We start from the raw sequence: 16,803 nt of genomic DNA, 5'->3' as shown, positions 1-16,803 counted from the left end.
TTCCAGTGGACCTGATGCCCTCTTCTGGCTTCCACAGGCACCAGGCATGCATGTGATACACAGACATGAATGCAGACAAAGCACCCATACACGTAAAATATTAATAAAAAGATTAAGATTAAAGTATATATACATATATACACACACATGTGTGTATATATATATATATATATATATATATACATATATATATTGCCTTTCAGAAACCTGATTGTTTCCTTTCTGATGGAAATTCTGGGTGTTTACAAGCAACACTCTCCATTTGAAAAGGGAAAAAGAGAGTATCTCATGAGACCGTAACTGGCTTTTGTTTGTGTGGTTTCATTTTTTTATATATAAGGAATAGCCAGTTGCCTGCTTGCAGTATTGCTTGAAGGTGCATTTTATATTCAAAATAGCAAAATGTATAGTCTTTGTTTCAAAAACGCCCTGGAATGAGAGTACAGTTGAGTCTTCCAAATGTGTTTCAGCATGGTTCTAGATAAGCTCTCTGGAAAGCAAAGTACAAGCTTTAAAGGCTCTAAGAAACTTTGAAACTCATTTCTGATGTGCAACAAATGCAGTTGACTCAGCCCTACACTCCTCCTCAATCCTCTAGCTCATATGGCTTTCTTTAAAAATTAGTTGATATGAGCTGAGGGGACTGGTTCCCACTCCTACCCACACAGGAGAGTGCTTTTGTGTGTATGTCAGCTCTTTCCATCACTACATGTCATCGTGGGGTGTGACAAGCAAGCCGGCTGTTGCTACTCCATCACTGACAGTACAGGGGCCAACTCCAAACAACATGGCCCTCTCTTCTTCATCCCTTTCTGCTCTGCACAGAGCCCACGTTTTCAGAACCAAGGTACTTTAACTTCACATGAGATCTCCGAAGCTCAGCCCTCTTTGGCGTGTCTGTGTAAGGCAACTTGTCCACACAGCTGTTAACAGCTGGGCAATGACCCAGGCCTCTGTGACTCCAACTCCTGAACTCTGTATTCAACTTACTCACTGCCCCAAGTCATCTGGCCCTTCTCTTCCCATAGATTCAAATGGCTGCCACTCGGTAGGGTCTTCCACTAAAGTAAGTTAGGAAGTAGTGTGATAATGTAGCAACAGAGCCCTCCAAATATATAAAGTCACCCCAAATTCGTCGTCTTCCTTCCTTCCTTCCTTCCTTCCTTCCTTCCTTCCTTCCTTCCTTCCTTCCTTTCATTCTTTCCTATTGTTGTTTTGAGAAAGGGTCTCATTGTATAACCCAGGCTTGCTTCAAACTCACTGTTGTAGTACAGGCTAGCCCTGAACTAAAAGTGATCCTCTCATCTCAGTCTCCTTCCCTTTCGTCTACAGTCTCCCCCGTTGGCCCAGTGTTACCCTTCTGCTTACTGTCTTCTACTTGACTCTCTTGCTGTTCTTGTGTGGAGTCTTTCTAGGACACTGTCCTCACTGCAACAGTGACAGTGAGTCTGTCATTCTTGGTTCAGTTCACCTCTGGTCCTCTTGGCACCTCACTAGATTCTGGTTCTGCTATACCCCACCACCCTCAGAAGTTTAGCTGTATCCTTTTCCATTAGTTTCAATTTCTCACTTAAAACGATGCTGAACAAGACCATCCAGCTCTAGAGAGCCCGTCTCTGGACCACCTCACTCCATGCTGGCCAGAGAACACAGCTGTTCTGCTTTTTTTTTTTTGACTGGAAACTTGTGTTGCTCCCTCTCACATGAACTGCAGTGTCAGACCAGCACTGGGCCTCTCTCTCCAGAGAGTCAGAACCACCATACCTACCTTACACAGCCTTGTTCCTCTCCACAGTCACCCTCAGGTCAGACCCAGCCACTCCCAGTCTGAGCTGTGCCAGGCTTCCTTATGATTTACCTCTTTTGGCTTGTTTGTTTTTTTTTTTTGTTGTTGTTGTTGTTGTTGTTGTTTATTTTGTTTTGTTTTGTTTTGATTTGATTTGATTTGATTTTCAAGACAGAGTTTCTCTGTGTTGTCCTGGCTGTCCTGGAACCCGCTCTGTAGACCAGGTTGGCCTCAGAGATCTGCCTCCCCCACTCCCACCCCCCATGCCAGGATTAAAGGCATGTGTCACAACCACCCAGCATGATTTAGCTCTTACAGCACCAAATGCTCTGTGCTTTGTGCCTTGGGTACAGCTTAGGAAGCTGTGGGCGCTGCCTTTGATCTTCCTCTCCCAGCACTAACCAGGTACCCTGGAAATAGCTTGCGGATAGATTTGTCCGGCTCAGAATTGAATTGGGAACTTTGAACCCTTGCGTCTTATTCTAGACTCGTGATGGGCTTCCAGTCAAATAAAACCCTTAATTCTTTTTCTAATGTAATCTTTAACTAAGATAATGCTTCTGTTATTTCCTTTTGCCTATTTTTGGACTGATAATCACAAACTGTCAGTTAATGTTTAATTTCCATCCAACGTTCTTGACTGCAGATCTTTGTGGTTCCTGGGTTGAGTTTCTTACCCAGCTTTTGTTTGTTTGTTTGTTTGTTTGTTTGTTTTGGCTTCTCCAGTGTTCCACAGTGCCGCATGCATACTGACCAGGTTTCCCTGGGGGCTGCTGATGCAAGTGTATTTCAAACAGAGGAAAGCTCCAGTAACCCACCAGTAACCCTTACCCTCTAGCCTCCAGGTGATCTCTTATCTCTCAAGCCAGGTGAGAGCTTCCTGTCTAAGCCGCCTCCCCAGCCCTCTTGTCTGGCCACCTTTGAGTAGTTACTTAACCACCTCGGTTTATTATAACTTAGCATGTACAGACAACGAGGAACCATCCATTAACTCGGCTCACTTACTGAATGTACTGTGTACAGCTCGGTAATAAGACTCCGCGGGTAAGGTTTGGTCCCTGTCCTGCTTCAAGTTACAGTGACAGCTAAGACATCTGTACAGACAGCTGTAGCACCGCAGAGCTAGGCAGGTCCTAGGTAACTGCCCGGGCTCTGGAGAGGCCACTGGTGGAGAGGCTCAGTCTGGCTGGGAAGATACTTTCAGAATGCCTGTGGTCATCATTAGTGGTGACGTGTACGCTTAGCTACAGGGACAGAGTTCAAACCACGGAGCATTGAGAAACAGGGTCTTAATGTAGCAGAGGCTAGACTGGAATTCCGGATACCCCTGCCTCTCTTTCTCAAGTGCTGGAATTACAGGCATGCAAAACAGGAAGTGTGTTGAGACAGTCTGTTCAGCTGTATTCCATCCAGCCTTTCATTTTGTCTGTCTGAAAAATAAAAGAACATTTATGTGTGTGTGCGTGTGTGTGTGTGTGTGTGTGTGTGTGTGTGTGTGTGTGCGCGCGCGCGCACGTGCGTGCGTACCTGTGTGCGTGTCTGCCGTGGTGTCCCTATGGAGGTCAAAGGTCAAGTTGTGGAGGTTGGCTCCCTCTATCACACAGGTCCAAGGTGTCAAACTGGAGTTGGCAAGACTGTCGTTCGCAAATGCCTTTACCTGCTGAGCTATCCCACAGCCCCTTCAACCTACCATGAACATTTAGAATCTATTCGTCACTTTGTTGCCTAGGCTGATCTCAGTTTCTCTTGTAGCTGGGATTCCAGGCGTGCCCCACCACACCCGACTACCTCAAGACTAAAAGCTCACGTGCTCAGTCCTCAGCATGAAGCTTTTACTGCCTCTCCCAGGCTCCAGCCCTCACCATCTCTATCAGAAGGAAGGGCACTCACTTTTGGTGAGGGAGTAACCAAGAAGCTTCCTTCTTGTCACCCTGGCAGCAACTTTGTCACATGGCCATACCCAGACCAAATTAGTCTAGGAGATGTGGTCACCCCCATAGCTCACTGCCCAGCGAATGGGTTGAGAAGAGAAAAGTGACAATTGGGAAGAGAAGTGGCTTTCTGTCACAGGAAGGAGAGCAGGCTTCCGCCCGAGGAGGGAGGCCGGGACAAGCCGTTGTTTGATTAAAGATTGGGTTGTTCTGACAGTCAGGCCTCTCCATATCTGAAAGTAATCAAGAAAAAAATGGTCAGAGGAGCGTGCAGTTAGAGGGACGGGGACAGAAAGGTCACCATGGTCAGCCGTTCAGGTGCGGATGGGAAGAGAAGCTGGTAAACAGGCGCAGACAGAACAGTCGACAGGCACGACTCCCAGTGAGGAGACAATTGGACAGGATGTGGCTGTGGCCCTACTGTGGGAACAAGAGAGCCACCCAGATGCACCTCACGTCAGATAGCTGGGGACAGGCTGCAGATGTGGGAGGACGCTGGCTTCGCTAGCCTGGGGGTTCCGGGAGCTAAGCCCAGGGAGCTCCCTTGTTGCAGTCGGGAGTGGCCGTCACTACCTTCTTCCAGGCCCAGGAAACAGACCTCAGTAATTCCCCTGAAAACCATGTTCTGTGTAAGAGAAGGTGTGTAGTTCTCACAGAGGTGTGTTCCCCTGCCCCCAGCACCATCCTGCTTTTCATTTTTGTTCAAATTCAGTAAAAAAACATTACCAATGTTTAAAACCAGCAGCTTGTTTTTCCCTGCTCTGAGTCCGCCAGAGGAATCTATTCTGTTCTTAAAACGCAACTGTACCAGGGTTTCTGTGTGCTCTGATTTGATGTGTCCCTTTGGAGGATGCGGCCGTTGCTTTGTGTTCCGTCCGAGGACAATGCTTCATGCCTGTTAAATGGTAGTGCCTCCTCACTAAGCAATTTCCAAGCCAGGAGAGCTGACACCTCTAACTGCCACTGGCCACCCACGGCTGTGTCCAAAGAACGAGCCATGGCTGGGTATTCTTATCACACAGCTCTGCATCCCCAGGGGAGGGGGGAAAGTTATGACGAGAGAATCCTCTGCTGCACATCCCTGTGTGTCTGTCTCTAAGGTCTTCCTGTCTGGAAGGCAGGAGCCATCCAAATGTTAACATAATGGCTGCTCCTTTCTTCTCCCTGAGCACTTGGTCTGAGCCAGACTCTGACCTAGGGATCTGTGGCCTTTATCACTGTTTGCACTGCGTGCGTTTGTGGGACAAATTCCCTCTTTTCTCCCACTTTATAGAAAAGGAACTCAAATTTAGTAAGGTTAAATGGCCATGCAGGGTAGCTTTGGTGTTGAGTCTGACCCTGCTGGCTGTCGGAACCCAAGCTCTTAGTCTCTTTCTTTAGTCCTTAAAGTCTCTGGTAGACAAATGTCTTTGCCCCATAGGTCTTGCCAGCCAAGAAGTGATGGTACCCAGGAGAACATCCAGAAGACCGGTGGGAATCGGGGATGGCAGAGCCTGGGCTGAGAGGCAGAGGTGCAAGAGACTGACTCGTTCTACCAGTCAGTCTCAGGCTTCCAGATTCCCTCAGCCCTCCCCTCAGCCTCTTAGTTAGAGCACCACCACGATGTGTCTGCCAGGAGGCCAGATTCTAACGGTCTAAACACCGCAGAAAAGAATGATGAGAACTGTTATGGTTTAAATGTTCTCCGGTCTCATGTGTTGGGATCCTGGTCCCCACTGGCCATGTGCTGGGAGGCTGTGGGGCAGCCAGCAGAGTGAGGGACTAGGGTCAGGCCTTTGTGGTTAGTAGCCTGGCCCTACTCCCTGTCAGGATGTGAGAAGCTTTCACCAGAGTCCTGCCACTCTAGGCTGACTCTACCACACCTTCCCCGGCATGATGGACTGACTGTGTTCTCTCAAACTGTGAGCCAAGATGTGTCCTCCCTCCTGTTCCCATCAGGTGTTTAGTCACAGCAGAAGAAAAGCTAACATGAGGTGCATTTGGAGTTATCTTCACACTGCAATCCTGATTGCTTCCAAACACAAGGACAGCAAGTTTTAATGCAGGCCTGTGGAGTGAGGCTAATCTTAGCTAGCATCCCCACCTCAGATCTGAGGAGCCCACCTCTTCCCTGCTTACTGTTACCTGGTTTCTTCTACCTCTCACTGAAAGCTCCTAAGTCTTCACCTCTTCACTTCCCACAAGTACCCATGTTGTAGGGTTAGAGGTCCTGCATCTGCTTTGCCATAGGGCACAGCCACTCTGGGAGCCCCAGCACATGGCTCCAGGATTGGGAAACCACAGTCTGAGATGTGGGACAGCCGGAGCTGGCCTGGGGGTCCCTGGGCCTGTGAAGAGGCTGGGGCTGCCTGGTTCTCAGGCTCTCAGACACCCAGGCACTGCAGAAGAGCTGAGAATGGGAGGCCGGCTGGATCGGGCCCGGGGCCATGGGGAAAGGGGGTTCTGCTGATCCCACAGGGACAGTCCTTTGCTTGAGCTTGGGCTTGGTGGTGGCCACAGCTGGGAGTGCAGAGAGGCCTTCTGCAGGGGATTAGACATCGGCTCGGTAGGCGAAGGCCTTCTCCATGACTCCCCACAGCAGATCCCGATGAAGAGAGACAGCCCATGGTTTTAAGGCATTTATTATCATGGTGGAAAGTGGATGAGGAAAACCATGCCCTACTTCTCAGGGTGGGCCTGAGGTTAAATACTTTTTGCAGGGAGGAGTGTCTGGGAAGGAAAGTTCATTGGCTAAGCCTTCAGGCCTTTTGGTACCTCATTAAAATGGAGATCTGTCTTGAGCCTCTGTGACCACAGGTCATGGCCTCACATATGGAGGAGCTTGGGGTGTTTCCCTTATGTGACTGATGGGCTGCAGCTAGTGACAGGAGCCTGGTGCCTGGGAGCAGGCAAAACTCCTGACGTCCCTTCAGGGGATGTCCCTTCAGCCTTAGCTCAGCGGGACCATTTACCTTTCATGGTCCCACAACCCGGCTCTGTCTTACTGTCAGGGTGACACTGTCCTGAAGGTCATCAACCATCAGCTGTTCATTGTTCACAGCCTAGCTAATTACTAATTACTTTGGCTTTGACTAAAGGTTCTCACCCTGTTCTGACTGCTTAAGCTGTTGCTTCTGGAATCACATGTTCTTGCTTTCCTGGGAAACCATCCCCACTCCCACACCCTATGTGATTCAGCCACAGTTCACAGGCTGATGATTTCAACTCAGACATTTCTTTTCACTCTGGTTCGTACTTGCTGGAGCTGCTGGTCATCAGAGGGGTGTCCCATTGGCCCGTGGCCGTCAGAGGGGTGTCCCATTGACCTGTGGTCATCAGAGGGGTGTCCCATTGGCCTGTGGTCATCAGAGGGGTGTCCCATGGACCCAGTTCCAGAGCTGAACTCTTCATTTCTCCCCTGACTCCCTGCCTTGCCTCAGTCATGGAGAGAGGACAGATTGCAAGGTGGTTCCTAGAATTGAGGGGAACCCTGAACAAACAGATGTTCAGGCTGAGAAGTAGCTCATTGGAGATTTAAGTTTCCAGGAATAAATTTGGTCCCAGCTTGGCTCGTGGCCACACTTCTTGCTGTCTGTAGTCAGAATGCTGCTGAGTTGGAGGTGTGTGTCCCTTGACAGAGACAGCAAGAGCCCCATGCCTCCACATCTGCTTCCTCATATAAAGGATGGAAATCTCCCAGACCCTGTCTACACCGCCCAGTGCTCCTCCCTGCTCTGCTTACGGCCATAGACCTGCATTCTGTGATTATGGACGGATGGACAGACATTCACCCTGGGAGGCCCCTTGGTGATGACCACCTGTTTCCAACATGGTGTTAGCAGCGACTCCTTCAGAGTCAGCAGGCCCTGTCCTTCCCTTAAGACTGCACATGCTGTGCAAGTCCTTAAAACACCGCCACCATCATCCATTCCCTGCTTTTAAAACATGTATTTTACTACCTATACTTTTTGACTATAAATTTCCAAAAAACAAACAGACAAATGGATCCCACAAAACCCACAAAAACAGTGTCAGGAGCACTTTCTGCTCTTGCGGGGGACCTGGACTCAGATCCCAAAACTCTGACTTAAATCATCTGTAATTCCACTTCCAAGATCTAGCACCCTCTTCTGACCACCATGGGTATTACAGGCATATGGTGTGTACACATACATACATGCAGGCGAGACACTACTGTACACAAAGCAGAATTAAAGTTATACAGTGAATACCTAATGAGTGACTTTTGACCAATTACCCACCTTGATAAATTGTGTCAATGCTGGGTCTCAGCTCCCTTGTTGCAAGAAGAACACAATTGTTTCCCCTGTGTTGTGAAATGAGATAAGATGTGCAGATGAGATGTCTTTCTTGGTGGGTAGTTCACTGTAATGGCTCAACCTGAAGTCATTTTCCTTACCTCTGTTCCTCCTCTTGAACAAAGTTAATGAGGAGGAGAAGCTTTCCCCAGACCCTGCTTGAGAGTGTCATTCTCACCAGACTATAAGCACGCATGACTGGCACTTAATATGTATATTAAAATAAATTAATAACGCAAGTGCTATTTGACCCTTCATCTGCAAACATGCTTTTGCTTATTTTTTTCCTGGTTTTTAACATTCATTGCCTTCCTTTATAAGCTAAAGACCGGATGGGGGCTGAGATCCTGAGTCAACACCCTGTCACTCAGTCAGAATTTGCTGACCTAACTGTAGCCCTAGAGAAGCCATCTACAAATGCACTGACTAGCCCTGTCTTCACCTGCTAAGTGCATGCAACTCTGTGGCCCTGCCTTTGAGTGCTTTACTGTAATGTAGACATTCTCAGGACAGTACCAGGAGTACATCAGCCAGAGGAGAGGGCAGTGAAGGCTGTCTATGGAGGGCGAGTGAGGAAAGGAACTCTGCTAGCAGACATGGGACATTCCCAGGCCAGCACTGTCTGGGCATCCTCCTCTCTAAAGGTGTGACTTACAGGCAAACATCAGTACCAGGGCAAGAAGAAAGCTGCCCACCCTTTCATCTGCAAGGAGCCCATTGGCTGGATGGACTAGATAGAACACAGAGGCATGCAAGCCGCTCTGGTGTGGGGGTGTCCAGAGTCGCCATGGCTCTAGAAAGCAAAACCGAGCATGGCAGCCAATGAGACTGTGTGAGCTGGTGAACCCAGGCACTGGCTTTGCACTGCTGCCTCTGCTCCTCTGCCTCCGTGGCAGGGTCATGCAACCCTGCTGTTCTAGCTTTGTGTATCCCTAATGGTGCTTCTGTTCTCACAGTTGAAGCCATGCGGAACAGCAACATTCTGATCTCTGCCAGAAGTCTTCCACAGGGACCCTAAAAGGTGGTCATGTCAGCATGGGACAACGGGTACCCTCAAACAAAGAAGCAGGCAGACACATGCACAAACGCAGCATGGCATTCCATGAGCTCCTGGGAATCCACCTGGCAAGGTCACTCCAATAGCACAGAGGGTCTTTCAGACAGAGCTGCCCCTAGGAGTCTGGGTTTGGGAAGCAGAGGGGCCAGGACTAGATCCTGACTCTGTTATTGACTAGGCAGCTCTGGGTCTTGTCTGAAATAAGTGGATGTAATAATCCTAAAAGGGGCGTTGTTGGGATTAAAACAAAAATGTCTCTGTACATACTCCAGGCTAGCTAAAGCCTTATTGCAGCACATCTGTGGCTGCACACTGTTGCAGCTCCTCCTTACTCATCCAGCATTCTGAGTCCCTTAAGAATAAGTACCTCTGAAATGAACAAGAATCAGAAGGAAAAGGGACAGAAGAGGAGGGAGGGGAGGAGGGAGAGGAAGAGGGAGGGGAGGGGGGAGGAGGAGGGGTAGAAGGAGAAAGAGGTAGGAGTGATGAGTGGGAGGAAAAAAGAGGAGGGAAAGGAGGGAAAGGAAGAGGAAGAGGAGGAAGGGCTTACAATGATGCCCGTTTTGAAGTATTTTCTTGTGTGATTAGTACCTTGTACCTTTCCATGTTATCAAGCATGATTGCAGCCAAAGCCCAAGAGGCCTCTCTTCCCATGACGGAGAAATTGACCCCTGAAGAGACTGACTCAGTCAAGGTCAGATGCAGCCGAATCAGCTGCAGCATCCACTGAAAGGGCAGCCTGCAGGGCTTGTCTCCCTGTGGCTGGCGGTGCCGGTGCCACTCGGGCTGCCACAGGAATAGTTATTGGGAGCCACTTGTCTGCGGCATGCTGAATCCTCTGACGCGTGTGTCACCGTATTATAACCATGCCCTTCATTTGCAACCATTTCCTTCTGACTGTGCCTGCGAGCTGCGGAGCCTGTGTCCGGTTCGAGAGCCTACTCGATGCTAACACAGCCTCCCATTGTGCAGCCTACTTCTCTGCAGCTTCTCCTGGCAGAGACAGAATGCTGACCCCTGGCACCGCTGAGTGCTTTCCCTCGTCAGTCTGAGACGCTGGAGTGGGTGTCTCACTATAGAGCCCCATCTCCAAAAGCACAGAGTGTGCATTAGCATGGTCGCCTTGGGAGAGGGTTATTTTTGTCTCTCATCTTCAGGGATTGGTTCAAAATAGGGGAGGCAAGTATCAGGAGAATAGGGAAAATCAATGTCTCCTGCTCAGAAGAGAGCTGCTCAGAATCATCTTGTCACCATCTCCACTGTCACCCAGTGCTCCTTGCAGCCCCAGAGGACAGATTGAGTGGAGGGGAGCTGCTCTTGGGCACAGCACCGAGCCCAGCACTGGGATCTTTCTGTGAGATTTCTCACCACACATTCCACAAGACAGAGCTCGTTGCTATAGTTACCGGAGAATCACATGATAGCCTGGCTACTTAGATGTGTAGGAGAACAGATGAAACTGAGGGGAGGCAAGGCGCTCGCCTCCTAGCTGTGCATGAATCCTTAGCCAGGCTCCAGGCCCTGCCCCATCTACCACCTGCTGGTCCTAGGGTCTAACAGTCACACCATACATTGCTTTCACAGTGAGATCTGGCCAAATGTCCCTCAAGGTCCTCTAGTTTCAGGAACCTTCTCTCCTTCCCAGCCCCTTCCTTCCCCATCCCCTCTGCCCTGCAGAGGTCCTATAATTAAATAGCTGAGTGTGTGTGGCAGGGCCAGGGGGCGGGAGAACATGCAACCCACAGCCCTTGAATAACCTCCTCTCTAAACTGTGAGGCTGGCATGAGTCAGGGATTTAGAAGTTGTGACACAACAGGACACAATGCCTCCTGGGGGTGGAGAGGGACTTGTCCTGGCGTTGAAGGGACCAGGTTGGGGAGGAGGAAACGAGACCCCATTTTCCTGAGCATAGGCTGAATGGGGGTGGGGTGTGCGGACGCTCAGCCTCAGAGTTCTGGTATTGGTTCCAGACTCTGCGCATCTCTAATGAAGAGTGGGGGCACCCTGACACTGCCTTCCTATAGAAGCCTGGGCAAAGCTTTCAGATGGGGAAGCTCTGCTTTGTCCTGGCCTTCTCTGTTCCTTCATGGTCTTGTGACCAGTTAGGGCACAGTCATCACATGCCTGCCTGCAGGGAGAAGTTGGTGAGTGGGTGTACCTTTACAGCAGCGCTGGAACAGGCTCCCAGCACATCTGTGCTTCTGACGATTACAGATTGCCCACTCCTGTGGGCTCGGCTCAGTGTCTCACCACCTCTCCAACTCTCCTGGACCAGAGCGGAGTTGAGAGATGGGCACAGGCCAGGAGAGGTAGCCAAAGCTCAACCTGAAAGGAATTCTGCCCTGGCTGTGCTAGGTGATTCAAAGAATTCTTGCGGGGGGGGGTCCTCACCTCAGAAAGCAAAGTATATTCAGAGGAGAAGAGACAAATAACTTCCCAAATGTAACTAGATTTACAGGACTCGCAGAACGAGGGCCAAGGAGACGAGAAGAGATCTCTAAAGTGGACGAGGGAAGGTGGAACCTCAGATCCCGGAGGTTTGTGACACTATCCAGTGGAGTGCAAAATAGACTAGAATTCCTGGAGTTTTTCTAGCATAACGTATGCTTTATATAGATATACAGATGTATATCATGCTGTCTTCCCTTTTATATGTATTAAATGTACACAAGTCTATCAGGTAGGACCAGACTGGGTTAAGAGACTATACAAGATGACAATGACTTAAATGAGAAGTTTATGTCATTACATGGAGCCTGGTAGTGAGCTGCCCAGAGCTGGTCTTCCCTGATGCTCTGACATCTGACTGTCTTCCCTGATGCTCTGACATCAGCAAGTGGCTTCCACTTCCTTTCTCAGGTGACTCTTGTATCCAGGCAGTATTCTACGTTCTGGGCAGCTGCAGCAGAAGAAAACAGCTGCACATCTTCCAACTGGGACACTTTGTGCAATGACACCCTCCTCCGGCTGCTTTATACGTCCACAATTAGCTGCAAGGGTTTCTGAGAAATAAAGTCTAGTCTCGGATGTCTCATGTTCCCTGGGGAATGCTGTGCTAAGGAATTAGGAAAGAAGGGACCACCGGATCCTTTTATCACTGAATTGGTAGATTAGCCCATGAGTGTACTTACAGAGAAATCAATGCACTGTTGGAGCACAGCTAAAACCGGTTTTTGGCATGCGTTTAAAGAGCATTGCTATGGAGCATGTATCTCGGAAACACACACAATTAATTGAATAAAGGACCATGGATGTCTTTTCATCATTTGCCATGGTTTGGAAAAATGTCTCCCCTACACCCAGATGTCAAAGGCATGGTCTTTCAACCATGGTGCTATGGAGAGGTAGTGTAGCCATTAAGAGGCAGGATCGTCTAGTTAGCAGGTGTTGGGTGACCGAGAGCTCGTCATTAGGGCCCTGGCAACAACCTGCCACTCTCTGTGTGCTTCTCTCTGCCATGTGCTCCCACCACACCGCCTTCCTACATCGCCCCAAAATGACTTGGGGCAATGTCCCAAGAGCCAAAACCTCCAGCCCTGTGAGCTAAAATAAAGCCTAACTTGGCTTCTGCACTCTTTGTTACAGTAAAGGGATGCTGACTAGTTCACTGCCTCCCACCCACTCATCGTTTTCCAGGTGAGCAGTACGGGCAGTCCACCTGTGGGCTCATCCCTCTCCAGCTCTCAGCCATGCAGCTGCAGGGGACAGGGCACCATGGGCTCTAATTATTCTTAGTAGGCAGCTCATTTCATGCATGGACTCTGGGTTGGTACAGGCTGTAGAAAGCAGGACCCAGACATGTCTTTCACTCTGAAGGAGCAAACACTGAACGTGAAGCCGAGAGGATGTGAAGGAAGAGGCTGTCCTCATTGTGATAGGCTGCTCTGAAAATGCAAACGAGATCCACATCCATAGGAGAGAGCCACATAGAGAGGAGGCTATGATGTCAGGTAAGCTCGTGCTTCTAACTGTAAGCACAGGCAGCATCTCTGAAGAGACTGGACTCTGTGGATGCTCTCATTCCTGCCCTTGCCTACAACTGGCAGTGATGAGATAGACAGAACAAAGGACTGGTGAGTTCTACAGTGCGTGAGCACACACACACACACCACACACACAGTACACACACACACACAACACACACACACCATACACACCACACACACCACACACAGTACACATGCACACACACACACAGTCTACTGACACCTTCATGTGACAGACACTCTACTTACAGCACTCTAAGAGTTTGTGGTGGTTTGAATAGAAATAGCCCCAAAGACTCCATGTGTTTGAATGTTTGGTCCTTGGGGAATGATACTGTTAGGAGGCATGGCCTTGTTGGAGGAAGTGCATCACTGTGGAGGTGGGCTTTGTGGTCTCCTATGCTCAAGCTATGCCCAGTGTGGCACACAGTCTCCCTCTGATGCCTTCAGATCAAGATGTAGACCTCTCTGCTCTGTCTCTAGCACCATGCCTGCCTGCACGCCACCATGTTTCTTGCCATGATGATAATGGACTGAACCTCTGAAACTGTAAGCCAGCCCCAATTAAATGTTTTCTGTTATAAGAGTTGCCTTGGTCATGGTGTTTCTTCACAGTAATGGAAACCCTAACTGAGACAGAGTTGGAGGGTATCTGATCCAACACACAGATACACTCACTCTTCCTCTACAGCACCTCAGGCAGAAGTGCCCTTCACAGCATTTCCGTGAGCCTCATGATCAGTTGGTCCATGGTCTTCCTAATTGCTGAGACACAAGATGGAAGCGTGACTGAGCTCGATAAGGTGGGTAAAGTCTAGTGCCGGATCCTGCATCCTCCCCGGTCATCCCACTTCTGCATACCTCCCTCCCTGCCTCTAGTCCAGAGTCCACTTTCCAGTTCATGGTCCAGCTGTTTGAGCTCCAGCTGTTCGAGCTCCAGCTGTTCGAGCTCCAGCTGTTCGAGCTCCAGCTGTTCGAGCTCCAGCTGTTTGAGCTCCAGCTGTTTGAGCTCCAGCTGTTCGAGCTCCAGCTGTTTGAGCTCCAGCTGTTCGAGCTCCAGCTGTTTGAGCTCCAGCTGTTCGAGCTCCAGCTGTTTGAGCTCCAGCTGTTCAAGCTCCAGCTGTTCAAGCTCCAGCTGTTCGAGCTCCAGCTGTTCTGCGGAAGTCTTCCTGGTCCGGCAGAGGCAGCTCTGCTGTCTGTTGCTATGTCACTTGACACAAAGCTCTCTGCTGAGATGTGTCCCTGGTATCGTTCCTCGCTATCATCCCTCTCAGAGGTGGGGTTTCGAGGGTAGAGACTATGTCTTGCTCATTTGGTTCTTGAGGACCTACCTTGGTGCCCGACACTGGTGGGTAATTAATAAATGTTTGATGGCAGGATGGATTAGTTACGGCGAGAGTAGACAAAGGGACTGAACACTAGGTTTCTGCATGAGACATGTTCATGTCCACATGTCACCAACTGTGTTCATTTATGGATGCATGCTTGCACAGGTGAATGGGGCAACTGACAGAGATAAAGTTCCTGCCCTCACACAGCTAAGTCTCTCAATAGCAGAGACTAAGAGTCAACAAGGAAATGAGAGGGACCTACAGACTTAGACTTTCTATGTAGAAAATGTCTGGGTGGGGGCACATTCCAGAGGGCTGGGAGCTGCATTTAGATGGATGCGTAGGGAAAGCGTCACTGGGGACATGGGCTGGGCGGCTGTGTATACTGAACAGTCCACTGACAGAGAAGAAGTTTATTTCGAGTGCAGTCTCGGGACACATCTGCCCCAAGGCTTCGGGCCTACAGTGCCAGTACATGGTGCGAGAGACAAGTACTCACCTCACGTATAGAGAACAACAAGAGAGGAAGTGAAAAGTCAGGGCCCCACAGCTTGCAAGGAGGTAAGGGTCTTCCCCCAGACCCCACCCTCTTAGCTTCCACCTTCCAAAGGAGCCACTGTAGGCGCCAGTGGGCCTTTAGGGGCCTCTGAAGATCCAAGCTGTCTAACGCCAGAGCTGAATCCTCCAGAGTGGAAGCTTTGGAAACAGACAGGAAAACGGGGTAGCTGCAGACAGTGAAAGGCTCTTCTCTTCCTAAGGCTTCCTTTCTTTAAAAACACAAAACATGTTTAGTGCTATGTGTGTGTATGTGTGAATCTGTGTGTGTCTGTTGTGTGTATGGCTGTTTCTGTGTGTGTGTGGAGGTCAGAGGGCAGCTTGGGGAAGTCAGTTCTTTCTTTCTACCATGTAGGTCCCAGGGTATCAAACTCGGATTGTCAAGCTTGACAGCAACTGTCTTTATTCACTGAGCCATTACACTAGCCTCAAGGTTTACTACTTCATCTAAAAATAGTAACAGAAGCACTGACCTGTCGGGCCTGGGGTCTAAATGTATGGAAGCTCTCAACTGTGCAGGGCACACAGCAAGCACTTCATACACATTGGCTCTTAGCAATTACTGCTTGTTCTGTAGAAAGGAAAGCTAAACCCTGACAGTTCTCTGTAATGACTGCTTCCTTGTCTAAGCCCCATTTGTTAAATGGCTCTGTTCTGCTCACCCCTACCCCCTCACCTCACCCCCCAACTCCCACTCCTGTAAAGGCAAGAGAAATATCTTCAACTTTGTTGGAGACTGAGTCTAGCATGATGCTAAGGAAAACGCTACCAGGGCTCTTGTGACTTCTTCATCCTTTCTGGATGCCTCCCACAATGGCTGTCTTAGCTGGCCAGTGAATGTGTTAACAAGGACCGTCCTGTAGCTGGATGGAGGAGAAGCTCTGGCCCAGCTGGGACTAGTTGGGGCCACTGATCCCTTGCAGACTGATAGTGGGTGATGAGTTAAACCCAGAGAAGAAAGCCAGACACCTCCATATCTCTTGCCTTCCTGGGACTGGGTGCAGCCTGGCAGCTGAGAGCAGGTTTGTGCCTCTCCAGAAGGATGAAAGTGCTGACCTTTGAGGACTGGGATGGCTCTCCCACGTCGTTTCCTCTGCTGGACATGCAGGAGAGTCTTGGGTTTGTAGCCAGAGCAAATACAGATCCCAATTATTTCAGGAATGAACATTTACCTCAGTTCCAAGTCCAGAATGTGTGTATTCTCTGATGGAGGGGTGTGTGTGTGTGTGTGTGTGTGTGTGTGTGTGTGTGTGTGTGTAAATGAACACACAAGTCTGCATACCTACATTTGTGCCGTTGGGAGAAGGCCAGCAATAGCACTGGTTTCACAATAGTGTTGGCTTCTGCTCTCCACCGCGGCTCTAGCAGATTGGTTAATTTTATGTATTCATGTTTTCGTGTCTGGCCTCAAATGGCAACATAAGCAGAATGGTGCCGAGGCAAGTGGTGTAACAGTGCTTAATTACAGGGACCTTTGTCCAACTGACATGCCGATAACTGGCCCCAAGGATGATTCAGCGGTAAACTTGCCGCGGTTCTAGAGAAAGCCCTGTCTGGATGACGTCATGTCTCGCCACACCCACCGTTCCTGTTTGCCACTCCCCAGAGCCCCAGTCCCATCTGTGGAACTCAGAGTGCCATCTGCATTGTGACGAATATGCATTTTATTACTGAAATAGCATCCCCGTGTCCAACAGTGCCCCTCTAGCTCTTCGCATTTAATAGAGTCCTAGAAAAGAAAGAAATTCCAGCTCTGGGGAAAGACAGCAACACGTCCCAAGCTCTGTGTGCAGCCGCCTGTATCTGGGATGGACGTTTAATCTCTGTACCCCATGAATATGTATACTTTGAAGCAAAGT

The 16,803-nt window shown here is 49.5% G+C and overlaps 2 long non-coding RNA genes across 6 annotated transcripts in view; both read right to left on the bottom strand.

The window, feature by feature from the left end:
- Positions 1-16,803, bottom strand: part of LOC100910524 (uncharacterized) — a 49,157-nt gene that overhangs the window by 12,905 nt on the left and 19,449 nt on the right. The window contains exons 4-6 of one of the 5 annotated variants that reach the window (XR_015625459.1): positions 7,959-8,023; positions 3,314-3,950; positions 3,065-3,216 (exon numbers count right to left, since the gene is read on the bottom strand). This is a non-coding gene — a long non-coding RNA (uncharacterized LOC100910524). Of the gene's footprint in view, positions 1-3,064; positions 3,217-3,313; positions 3,951-6,322; positions 7,169-7,958; positions 8,024-11,658; positions 11,972-16,803 lie in introns of those variants that run through there. The other 4 variants (XR_015625458.1, XR_015625460.1, XR_015625462.1 and 1 more) reach the window with 4 other exon arrangements.
- Positions 14,788-16,478, bottom strand: LOC148004758 (uncharacterized). Its single transcript, XR_015625465.1, has 3 exons — positions 16,227-16,478; positions 15,914-16,058; positions 14,788-15,156 (listed from the first exon to the last, which is right to left on the bottom strand). It is a non-coding gene; the product is annotated as an uncharacterized LOC148004758 (long non-coding RNA).

The sequence above is a fragment of the Rattus norvegicus genome, chromosome 7, assembly GCF_021556685.1.
Source record: "Rattus norvegicus strain SHRSP/BbbUtx chromosome 7, alternate assembly SHRSP_T2T, whole genome shotgun sequence".
NCBI classification, from domain to species: Eukaryota; Metazoa; Chordata; class Mammalia; order Rodentia; family Muridae; genus Rattus; species Rattus norvegicus.
The sequence above is the reverse complement of the archived record's forward strand: the minus strand, read 5'-3'. Positions and strand labels throughout refer to the sequence as shown.